Source organism: Pantherophis guttatus, chromosome 6 (genome assembly GCF_059756535.1).
Source record: "Pantherophis guttatus breed Tessera chromosome 6, ASM5975653v1, whole genome shotgun sequence".
NCBI lineage: Eukaryota > Metazoa > Chordata > Lepidosauria > Squamata > Colubridae > Pantherophis > Pantherophis guttatus.
Window position 1 is genome coordinate 14,354,052 of NC_142068.1, and position 13,281 is coordinate 14,367,332.

A 13,281-nucleotide genomic window follows, 5' to 3' on the forward strand; every position below is an offset into this window, starting at 1 on the left:
CGAGGCATTTGTTAAGTGAGTTTTGCCCCATTTTACGACCTTTCGTGCCACCGCTGTGAAGTGAATCTCTGAGATGCACATGAATCCACTCTTTTGTTCAATGGTTATTTAACCGAAGCGTCGACAATCGCAAGATTATTTTACAGTACTCTTATTTGAACGAACTTGCTGCTGCACATTATCCTTCCAGCCACTAGATGGCACTTGTGTTCTGTAATAAGCCTGTCCTGAAACATACTGTAGGGGAGATCTATGGTGCTGACTGCTATTTCATTCTATTTTTAAATGTTGCATTTATTTTATAATATCAGAGCTTTTATTATACCTAATTATCCCTGCTAAATGGGCAGGCATCTCTGAAAGACTTTAATCAGTACAATTTGAAGTAAAAAAATATAATATGACATACACACACACACACACACACACACGTGTGCCATCACAATTGGCACTGTTTTCTTTTACCACACAGCTCTGAACATAGTGTTTTGAAAAGAGCTTTATAGCTTTGTATATACATGTCTTATGAACAATCAACAACTGCAGAAAATGGCTTGGAGAACACGACGCGGTCACTAAATTATAGGGGGAGAAAATGGCTTATCTCCTCCAATCTCCTTTCTGACTTGCATGTCACATCACCTCCAGTTTCCCCACAGCTTTCTGCCTGCTCTCCAGTTCTGCCTGCTAATTGGGATTATCTAACCAGTGCTCTTTTATTCATCTTGTGCTATTGTGCAATATTCTCAGAGAAGGGATCCGGAGAAAGGAAGTGGGGTTTTATTTTATTTCTTCAGCATATGGCAAAAATGTTAAACGTTATGTTGGAAGGAATGTCCATCTGGGTACAGTTCCAAGTGGGGAGAAAGACACTGGAAACATGGTGGCTGCTGGAAAAGATGGTTTTAATGGTGGACAGGATCACGTGCCTTGAAGATCTTGGGTGAAGAAGAAGAAAAAAAAAAAGGGAAGAGATGCTGAGAGTGCCCGAGTTTTATACCCTCTCTGGGCTTTTGAATTTGAGCTTGTATTCTGATTGGTTGTCAGACTCCCATGCAGGGACATGCAGGGATAACGTTATAGGTTGTGTTTTTGAGTCCCAAGCTTGGTTGAGCCTTGATGGGTGATGATGTAATGAAAGGGCTTTAGGCAATTCCTACTATGGCTCTGCTTGAAGGAGGTAGATCTTTGTTATGTAGAATAAACTGGTCCAGGCCTTAATGGCCCATTGACAAAGGTGGGGGGGCTGAGTTTCTGCCTTCCTTTTAGGGGAAATATTCTGCCCTTTTTAATATTTCCTAAAATATCTCATTTTCCTAGGAGTGGAGTGGATGCTAACTTCCTACAGTTAACAAAAAAAGGAAGTAGAATGTTTACTGGACTCATTTCCATTGGCTTCTATGGTGTTCATCAATCACAAATATAATTAAAATGTAAGAGCCTCAATCTCTTGTTTTATGCCAATTTACCCTCCCTCTCAAAGACAATCAATTAGCCCGGCCATTGCATTGATAAGTGTCAATTTGGACGAACTCCAGGAGACAGTTGGAAGATGGGGTGGCCTGGTCTGGTCGCAAAGAGTTGGACATGACTTAGTGACTGAACAACAATGTTGCCACTGTGACTATGTAGGACAGAAGGGAAGAAATAACCACCAGATTGCAAGAACACAAGTGAGCAGTCAGATGAGGAGACCCAAACTCATTGGTGGCATCACATTGCAATAAACAAGGGCATACATTCAATTTTGCAGGTACTGAGATTGTTGGACGAGCAGGCACAAAAACAGCCAGGGAAGTGATCGAAGCCTGGGAACGGGCCCCTCGTCAATCAACAAGAGTGCTGATTTACCCCCAGCTTATCAAGTTCTTAGGAGGCGGGGCTTGGCAGCACAAGGAAACAAATAACCAAGGATTTAATAGCCAGCCATCAAACACCCCAATTTTCATCTAAAAAGCCACACATAACAGGCACCATATAAATACCACACACAGAATAAGGTAAAGGTAAAGGTAAAGGTTCCCCTCACACATATGTGCTAGTTGTTCCCAACTCTAGGGGGCGGTGCTCATCTCCGTTTCAAAGCCAAAGAGCCAGCCACTGTCCAAAGACATCTCCGTGGTCATGTGGCCAACATGACTAACCACCAAAGGCGCACGGAACGCTGTTACCTTCCCACCAAAGGTGGTCCCTATTTTTCTACTTGCATTTTTTACATGCTTTTGAACTGCTAGGTTGGCAGAAGCTGGGACAAGTAACGGGAGCTCACCCCGTAACACGGCACTAGGGATTCGAACTGCTGAACTGCCGACCTTTCGATCGACAAGCTCAGCATCTTAGCCACTGAGCCACTGCATCCACACAGAATAGCCCAAAGCAAACAGAGAAGTTCTGTTAGGATGTGCTCCAGCAATAATCTGAAAATTCAGAAGACAAAACCTCTGGTCCTGTTGACTGAGCCAGATTGGATCCTAGCGTTACTTCCTCCTATTTTTACAACAACAATCCTGTGACGTAGGCTGAGAGAGGGACTTGTGATATTTGGGATGAGACAACAATGTATTGGACCAAAATGACCTGTTACACTTCTGTGCCTAAGTGGTCAGTCCACCTTTCTTCATCACTAGACTATTTTGGCTCTTACATATATTGATGATGCCCTGAAACTGACCACAAAACTTTGAGTTCAGCTTCCCCCCCCCCCAGAAGTATTTGTGTATTTCTGGCATCTCTGTCAATGCAACATGTAATAATATAACCATATGTACTTTGGACTTCCTATAGAACTGCTCATATCAGTAAAATGACTGCTTTTATTTTATTTTAAATTTCTACCCTTTCAAAAGGTAGAAAAATATGTTGGATAGTAAGAGAAAAACTAAAGATAGTGGGCTAAAATTAAGCATATCTTTAAAATATGCATACCTTTTGTTTCAAAAGCATTTTTTTTTAAAATAGAGAAGAATAGGCCTCTGGGAAATGGTTATGTGTTTTGAAATTCTGCCCTCTGGAAATATAAAGGCAAACAAATTAAAACTACAGATGCAAATATGTTGTAAGATTCTTCCATTGTTTTACTTGATATAAAAATTAAAATATAAGTCTTAAAGGTAAGCAGTTTATTTATTTCTAGAACTAAGGAGAAATTTCCTGACAGTTAGAACAATTATTCAGTGGAAGGCTTGTCTCCAGAAGTTGTACGTGCTCCATCACTGGAGGTTTTAAGAAGAAATTGGACAACCATTTGTCGGAAGTCATATAGGATTTCCTGCTTGAGCAGCTGGTTGGACTAGAACAGGGGTGGGCAAATGTGGCTCTTTTACAACCTGTGGACTTCAACTCCCAGAATTCCTGAGATGACCAGCTGGGTGTCATCAGCGTACTGATGGAACTCCACCCCGAAGCCACGGATGATCTCACCCAGCGGCTTTACATAAATGTCGAACAGAAGGGGCGAGAGGACCGACCCTTGTGGCACCCCACAAGTAAGGTGCCTCGGGGTCGACCGCTGTCCCCCTGTCAACACAGATTGCGACCGGTCAGAGAGGTAGGAGGAGAACCACCGCAGAACGGTGCCCCCCCAACCCCGCCAACCGGTGCAACATGATACCATGGTCGATGGTATCAAAAGCCGCTGAGAGGTCTAACAGGACCAGAATAGAGGAGCAACCCCTATCCCGAGCCCTCCAGAGATCATCCACCAACACGACCAATGCCGTTTCCGTGCTGTGCCCAGGCCGGAAGCCGGAGTGGAGCGGGTCTAGATAGACAGCTTCATCCAGGTACCGGGGAAACTGTTGCGCTACCACACTCTCAACAACCTTCACAACGAAGCGAAGGTTGGAGACTGGACGATAGTTAGCCAAAACAGCCGGATCCAGAGAGGGCTTCTTGAGGAGGGGCCTCACAACCGCTTCTTTCAAAGCGGCCGGCAGGACCCCCTCACTCAAAGAAGCGTTAACAATCTTCTGGAGCCAGCCTCTTGTCACTGTCCCAGTGCATATGACACCAGTGGTTCCTCTTGCTGAAGATGTCCTTGTTAATAGAAGGTGGTTCATGGCTTTTGATCATTTGAGATCCAAGTTCTCTATTTCATTGTATTTGCACATTTTTTTTGGGGGGGGGGGAATCCAGGAAATGGATGAATTTAGTAACCATGGTGAGCACGTTGTGTGAACAGAGCCTTTGAATAGTCATAAATTGTCTCTTGAAAAGTGCATATAACCCTCCCCAGACCTTCCTTCATGGCTGAAGATTGGAGTTGGACTTGTTGGCAGCCATGAAGAACTTTCCCACAGAGACTGGGCTACACCAAACCCTCAATTTTCTGAAAAAGTGGATTTCTGATGCCAAGAAGACAATCTGTTCATTATTTTATAGACTAGAATAGAATAACAGAGTTGGAAGGGACCTTGGAGGTCTTCTAGTCCAACCCTCTGCTTAGGCAGGCAACCCTACACCACTTTAGACAATGGTTATCCCCAACATCTTCTTAAAAACTTCCAGTGTAGGAGCATTCACAACTTCTGGAAGCAAGTTGTTCCACTGATTAATTGTTCTAACTGTCAGGAAATTTCTCCTTAGCTCTAAGTTGCTTCTCTCCTTGATTAATTTCTACCATTGCTTCTTGTCCTACTTGCAGGTGTTTTGGAGAATAGCTTGACTCCCTCTTCTTTGTAGTAGCCCCTGAGATATTGGAACACTTGTATCATGTCTCCCCTAGTCCTTCTTTTCATTAAACTAGACATACCCAGTTCCTGCAACCGTTCTTCATATGTTTTAGCCTCCAGTCCCCTAATCATCTTTGTTGCTCTTCTCTGCACCCTTTCTAGAGTTTCCATATCTTTTTTACATCGTGGCGACCAAAACTGGATACAGTATTCCAAGCGGGGCCTTACCAAGGCATTATAAAGTGGTATTAACACTTCACATGATCTTGATTTTATCCCTCTATTTATGCAGCCTTGAACTTATGTCTGTGTCCTGCCATTTTGGGCTGGCTTAAAAACCTATTCACTAAGTCAGGGGTGGGCAAATGTGGCCTTTTTACAACTTGTGGACTTCAACTCCCAGAATTCCTGAGATAGCCAAGCTGGCTCAGGAATTCTGGGAGTTGAAGTCCACAGGAATTCTGGGAGTTGAAGTCCACAGATCATATTTGCTCACCCCTACACTAAGTAATAGCTTCTGTGTCCAACAGTTCCCTCTTCTCCCTTTGTTCTTGTAACTCAAGAGTTTACCTCAAGTGGTTCTACCAAGTGGAAGTACGGAATTCATCTGGTAAACTTCTCAAAAGCAACCTACCAGCTTTGGAGTAAACATGATTTCCAGTGGCCCCTTAGTCTGATCCAATGTGACCAGTATTTAAATGTATAGAAGGATACAGCTTATTGTGTTAAAGAAAAAAAAAAACTTTTTGCAAGAGATACATATATATGCTGTTTTCCACAGCAACATAGAGAGGCCGTGAAAAGAGAATAGGTAGCATGCTTCAGTGCTTCTAAATTAGATCACAAATTTTCTGGCTGATGGAAGCATCTTAGCATTCACCCTGAAGTCAAAGATCTGGCAAATTATGTTTTAATATTTCGAGTTCATTTGCCCCTGCTGAAATTTCACAGCAGGGAATTGGGAGGGAGGGGCGAACTATGTATCCAAGGACATGGCAGGGGCTGGTGGTTTACTGAGGATTCAGATCCAATGCTGAGTTAAACCTTGACACAGTTTTATATTATCAATTTTACTGCCCTGCTTTCAAGGAGCTGCAGACAAAGCGCACTGCTTGATGCCTCTTCTCATTTTAGCTTGAAAACAATCCGATGAGGCACGCTAATAAGATGCAAGCGGCGTCTTGCTCAGTCTATCCAGGAAAGATCGGAACTGCATTGAGACTAAAACTCGAGTGCTTATTGTTCAATTCCATGGGAAAGCACAGTAGCATAATTGCTCACAGCTAAGTGTCCAAACATTAGGAGAAAATGTCTCAAACAAAAATTGTAAATATTAGGGCTTGGCAACCAGGAGTGGGCTTCAAAAATTTTAGCAAGGGGTTCTCTGCCTGGTTGCTGGGTGGGCGTGGCCATGGGGGGCGTGGCCTAGTCAGCCTCCTGCACCATGGCAGGAGGGCAGTTTTGCCCTCCCTGGGCTCCGGAGGCTTTCCTCAGGTCTCCAGGAGGACGAAAATGGCCTCCTCAGACTCTGGAGGCCCTCTGGAGGCTGGACCCTTTACCGGCCTTCCCTAGGTCCATTTTTCGTCCTCCCTGAGCCTGCACTTACCTGCATCCAAAACGGGCTGCGTGGGGACTCCTGGGAGGGGCAGGGCGGGGCGAGTGGGGCCAGCCAGGAGTGGGATTTGGGACAGGGGTGAAATCCAAAATGTTATGTCCTTATAAGGACATCCGCCCTGATTGGCTGCCAGCCATCGGGCGGGAGATTTGAATCCCTGTCAAGGGGCGGTGCGTCTGCCGGGAGCGAATATAAGGAGAGCTCCGGCAGCGCGCCAGCAGTCTTGACTCGTTACTTTGTAATGAATAAAAGTTGCTTAATGTATCGAGCTGGTCCAGTCTTCTTTTCCCTGCGCCGGATCTAACACTGGCGATGAAGGACTAGAGAGAAGAACCTTCACAAGACTCTTGGCACGATCGCCCACCGAACAAAATCACCACACCACAGCGATCTTCCAGAATGGCCACCCCGCAAGCCCCGATGACCGCGCTGAACCCGTTCGACCCATCCCGGGAGAAGTGGAGGTCATACATGGTCCGATTCCGGCAGTTCCTGCGAGGCAATGGATACCAGAACCTCGATGAGGAGAGAAAAAGAGCCCTCTTCCTGGCTCATTGCGGATCGGACGTTCTGGAGATGGCGATTGACCTCGTGGCACCCAGGGACATCGAGGAGATGTCCTGGAACGACCTGCAGGAAGTCCTACAGGAGCACTATGCACCTACAGGCACCCCCATCGCAAACAGGTTCACCTTCCAGCAAAGAAACCAGCGGGAAGGTGAATCCATCAAGGAATTCGTGGCAGCGCTTCGCCAAATCGCTGCCAACTGCGAGTTCGACAATGTGGACAATGCCATCCGGGACCGCATTGTGTTTGGAATGCGAGATGTGGGGCTGCAGAAGAAGTTCCTCAGCCGGAAGAAGATTCCGCTCAAAGATGTCCTCGACGAGGCAACGGCGGCTGAAACGTCTGAGCAAGCAGCCGCCACGATGGTAAAAGCAAGGGGGATCCATAAGATCCACAAGTCGGGCCCGACCTCATCAGACGAGGCAACTACTCAATCCGAGTCTGATGAGGAAATGGCCGTCCACAAGGTGTCCCGCCCTCCCAGGCGGGAAAACCCACAGCATGGCGACCGGGGAGAGCGATGCGGCAGCTGCAGAGGCGACCACCCCAGGGCAAACTGCAGATGGAGGGACGCGACCTGCCGCCGATGCCTGAAGAGGGGCCACATCGCAGAGGCCTGCAGAGCCACAGATCCAGCCCCGGAACCACCCAGACCACGATTCAGGGAAAATCGCAAAGATAACCAGAGGACATCCAAACGATCCTCAAACCAGTCCCGGCGCGGGGAGGAGGAATATCCCCGCAACAGAACGGTGCACCAGACCACCACCATTGCTCACACAAGCGACGAGGGAACCACCAAGTTCCACGTGACGCTGCTAGCAGAGGGGTCTCCGTGCAAGATGGAGGTAGACTCCGGATCCGCCTACTCCATCATGGACTGGCAGCACCTACAGCAGCTGAACCCGGCATACAAAAGGACCCAGCTGAAAACCCCGAAGGCGAGACTTGTGGACTTCAACGGGAACCCCATTGAAATCCTAGGCAGAGCCACAATCCGGGTGAAGTACAACGACTTCAACGGAAAGCTACCCATCACCATTGTGCAGCACAGCCGACCGAACCTGTTGGGTGTGGAGTGGTTCAAGCCGCTGGGACTTTCACTTCAGGGCATCCACGAGATCCGCAGGGACAAACTCGACTCCATCATCGAAGAGTTCAAAGAAGTCTTCGATGGTAAGCTGGGGAAATTTGTGGGGAGGCCAATCTCCTTTAATCTGGACAAGGGAATCACCCCAATCAGGCTCAAGCCCCGCCGAGTTCCATTTGCCCTGCGGCCTAAAGTAGATGAGCAGCTGGATAAGCTGATCGCCCAGGGCGTCCTGGAACCGATCGATCATGCCTCATGGGAGACCCCCATTGTGACCCCACTGAAGCATGATGGGTCTGTGCGCATCTGTGCTGACTACCGTTGTACCATCAACAAGGCGTTGGCACAGAGCGCATACCCAGTCCCAGTGGTGCAACATCTGCTGCATTCCCTGGGATCTGGATCAATTTTCGCGAAACTGGACCTGGCCCAGGCTTACCAGCAACTACCAGTGGATGACAAAACGGCGGAGGCTCAAACAATTGTCACGCACAGAGGGGCATTTAAATGCAACCGCCTCCAATTTGGAGTCAGCGCTGCCCCTGGCATCTTCCAATCCATGATGGAACGCCTTCTCCAAGGCGTTCCAGGGGTGGTGCCTTACTTCGATGATGTGCTCATCTCCGGTGACTCAAGAACCCAACTCCTTGAAAGGCTCAGGCTTGTCCTGCAGCGGTTCAAGGCCAAGGGTTTGAGGGTCAGGCGGGACAAGTGCATCATAGGAGTACAGGAAGTCGAGTTCCTGGGCTTCCTCATTGATAGCACAGGCATCCACCCCACCAAATCAAAAGTGGAAGCAATCCATGAAGCTCCAAGCCCAAAAAACAAAACGGAGCTTCAGGCTTTCCTTGGGTTGCTCAACTTTTACGCCATTTTTTTAAAACAGAAAGCCACAGTTGCTGAGCCACTCCACCGCCTGCTGGGAAAATCGGCTTCCTGGAAGTGGGGCCAGGAAGAGGAAGCGGCATTCCGGGCCATCAAAGGACTATTGACGTCCAAAAGCGTCCTCATTCAGTACAGTGAGACGCTTCCCATCAGACTGACCTGCGACGCGTCACCTTACGGGGTGGGGGCAGTCCTCAGCCACGAACTGCCCAATGGCTCGGAAGCCCCAATCGCGTACTTCTCAAAGACTATGTCCGGCGCAGAACGGAACTATAGCCAGCTGGACAAAGAAGCCCTGGCCATCGTGGCTGGAGTGAAGCGCTTCCACGAATACCTCTACGGAAGAAGCTTCACCATAGTCACAGACCACAAGCCTCTCCTGGGACTCCTCGCAGGCGACCAACCAACCCCGACCTTCATGTCCCCGAGAATGACGAGATGGGCAATCTTCCTAGCGGGCTACTCCTATAGGCTCGTGCACCAGCCAGGCACAGCCATAGGAAACGCCGACGCCCTCAGCAGATGCCCGTCGAAGAAGCCGGTCGAAGACCCAGCCCCCACACTCCACCTACTGCACATTGATGACGACGCCAGCTGCCCGGTGTCATCCGCAGATGTGGCCGTCCACACCCAAAAGGACCCCACACTCCGCACAGTGAAATCCTGGATCCTCAGAGGGTGGCCGTCGGGAAAGCCAGAGGAAAGATTCAGCCCGTTCGCCAGGAAACAGGAGGAGCTGTCCACCATGAAGGGCTGTCTGCTATGGGGAGACAGGGTGCTGATTCCAAGCACTCTGCAACGGCGAACGTTGGAGACCTTGCACAAGGGGCACCCGGGCATCGTCCGCATGAAGGCACTGGCACGGAGTTATGTCTGGTGGCCCTCCATGGACAAAGACATTGAACAATGGGTCTCCAGATGTGACCCGTGCCAAGAAGTTCGCCCAGCGCCGCCGCAATCCGAGGTCGCGAAGTGGGAGACCCCCGGCAACCCCTGGTCGAGGGTCCACATTGACTTCGCGGGTCCGATGCAGGGGCGACACCTCCTCATCGTGGTAGATGCCTTCTCCAAATGGCTCGAGGTGGTGCCCATGGCATCTACCACAACGGACGCGACGATCCGAGCCCTGCGCCGTCTCTTCGCCACTCATGGTCTACCGGATGTGCTGGTCTCAGACAACGGCCCCCAGCTCACATCCTTGGCCATGGAATCCTTCCTGGCGGGACTGGGCATCCGCCACGCCCTGTCCGCCCCTTACAGGCCGGCCGGAAACGGACAAGCGGAACGCATGGTCCGACTGACCAAAGAGGCCCTCACCAAGATGGGCCCGGGGGACTGGCAAGAGCGCATAGACAATTTCCTCCTCACCCAGCACATCACGCCACACGCCACCACCCACAAGAGCCCGGCCGAACTGTTGATGGGCAGAAGGTTGAGGTCACCCTTGGACCGGCTGCACCCCCAATACAGCCCGGAAGTGACCGCAACCGCCAGCCGCCCGCTTCGCGCCTTCAGCAACGGAGATTCAATTTTCGCGCTGAACTTCAGTGGCTCTCCTAAGTGGCTGAAGGGGAAGATTGCCAGCACAACCGGCCCCAAATCATACATCGTCGAGTTGGAAGATGGACAGTTCGCGAGACGTCACATCGACCAACTCCGAAAAAGGTGGGGGGGAGCGCATGAAAACCAGCCTGACGAGGGAGGCCTACAACACCCCGATGAGGTAGACCTCCAACACCCCAGCGAGGTAGGCCTACCACACCCAGACCCGGTAGGCCTACAACAACCCGGCGAGGTAGGCCTACGACACCCCGACGAGGTAGGCCTACCACACCCCTGCGAGGCAGAGCAGCACCACCCCGTCAAGGTCGGCCCAGCCCACTACCAGATGCTGTCACGCCGGCAGCCCAGCGAGGTAGACCGGGGCCAACCACACGGAGGATGGCAACAACAACCCAGCCAGGTGGGCACCCGGCACAGCAAGGCCAGGGACCACCAACCCAGCCCGCAGGTAGACCGGGACCTGCCCAGAGGAGGAGCAACGCACCCCACCAGTGACAGCAGCCCATGCCAGCCCAGCCAGGGAGACTGCAGTTCAAGGCGAGTAGACCAGGACCCAGCCAAGACGGGCAACCCACGACCCACGGGCGAGGGTGGCACACTACCCACCGACGTGGGGGACCCCCGCCCATCACAAGAGACAGCCAAGAAACGACACCCCGACCAGGATGGCCCCAGGCACCAACCAACGGTAGACCAGGGACTAGGGGGAAGGGGAAGTCGACAACAACCCGGCCAGGGAGACCTGCACCACCCCGGCAGGGGAGACCTCCGCCGCCCCGCGGGGGTAGCACCGCAACAACACCCCGACCAGGTCGACCACCGCCAGCCAGACAAGGTAGACCGACGCCAGCCCAACCGAGGGGACCAACGCCACCCCTGCGAGGTCGGACGGCACAACAACAACAACGAGAGCCAGCACCACCCGAACCGAGCGGAACCGCCACCCGAGCGGCAGCAAGCCGGACCGAGGCCGAACTACAGCACCCGGGAGACCAGGGAAGAGCGAGGAATGGACTTACCGAGACTCAGACGCTCTTCCCGGGTCGGAACCGAGCAGCCGAGGCGAGGCGAGAGATCCACAGGACAGGAGGAAGACCACCAGGACCAGCGATCCAAGGTCTGCGGTCCGGCCGGAGGCGCTGGGGGTGGCCCCGCTCACTCGACAGCCGAACCGAGCCCGGTTCCGGAGAGGGAACCAGGAGACGAAAGACCCCCGTCCTTCCAGGCCGGAGACGGAGGAGAAGTGAGACTGCGCAGGTCAGCTAGGGTGCCGAGGCGTCCGGCGTACCTGCGCGACTACGTAACGTTTGTGAATGAGATTGACATTTCGGACTAAGGGGGGAGGAGTGTTATGTCCTTATAAGGACATCCGCCCTGATTGGCTGCCAGCCATCGGGCGGGAGATTTGAATCCCTGTCAAGGGGCGGTGCGTCTGCCGGGAGCGAATATAAGGAGAGCTCCGGCAGCGCGCCAGCAGTCTTGACTCGTTACTTTGTAATGAATAAAAGTTGCTTAATGTATCGAGCTGGTCCAGTCTTCTTTTCCCTGCGCCGGATCTAACACAAAATTTGTAATAAAATCAAAGGGAGGCCTTGCCTTAACATGCCTACTGGTAAACAAGGGGCCAAGGTATCTATAGCCAGGATTGGGGTGCTGGGGGTTCGCAGGGGTTTGGGAGAACCTCTAGCTAAGATTCTGTGCAGTTTGGAAAACCCCCAAATCCCATTACTGGCTGGCCCCTCCCACCGCTCCCCTCCCAGGAATCCCCATGTGGCCCGTTTTGGATGCAGGTAAGTGCAGGGCATGCACAGAGGCTCAGGAAGGGTGAAAAATGGGCCTACCAGAAGTTTGGGAAGGCCGGAAATGGGCCTGTTTCTGGCCTCCAGAGGGCCTCCGGAGCCTGGGGAGGCTGTTTTCATCCTCCCGGAGGCACGAGGAAAGCCTCCAGAGCCCGGGGAGGGCAAAAATGACCCCCCGCCATGGTGCAGGAGGTGACTAAGCCACGCCCACCATGGCCATGCCCACCCAGCAACCGGACAGAGAACCCCTTGCTAAAAATTTTGAAGCCCACCCTTGGCCAGGATTCTGGATATAATTTAACCTCCTACTCGCTGCAATATATTTCCTACTCTGATTTTTTGAGAAAATTGCCTTCTAGATTATGAGCTACTAGAGGAGGCTTTACACTTACCCACATTTGTATTTTTATTCTTTTTTGTATGGTATGAAATGGCATGGTATGGTTTCTATTTTGTATTCATGTGTTAGAGTAGAAATCACACATAGTATTACTCTTAGGATCTAGCTCAGACATGACAATTCTTCTTTAGAAGTCTTGGTTTGGATGTTCTTCATATGCCTGGACAAAAAGGGACAGGAAATAGGCCCCAATGAGGTTGGGCTATAAAAAATATATATGATTTAGTAAGTTTGCATCAATAGTGTTGTGATAACATGGTTCAAAGAACATGTGGCAAAATATTTGTGTTATTAGCATGATGATGTCATGTCATATGTGATGATCTTTCCCTCTGGGCCAGGGTATCAACTCGCCGCGTCACATTCATGTCACGTGAGATATCGTGATGTTTTTTGCCTTTGTGGAGCTGGGGTGGGTGTGGCCTGTGCTTGACACATCCTGTTCTGCCCCAGCCTTAGCAGAGACAAGAAACTGACTCCTGGTCACAAAAAAACCCTCTTTATTTACCTCTTGTGAATTAATTGCATTTACCCACCAAAAAGTCCAGGCAATAGTCCTTCAAGGAGTTAAATGCAGTAACAGACCTTATCAGTTCCTTGCGATAATTGCAAGGTGTGAGCTCCCAGCTGAAAGGCTGCAAATTAAGTTCTGGCAAACAGTCTTTGTGGCACGAAACACAATGTGCAAAAT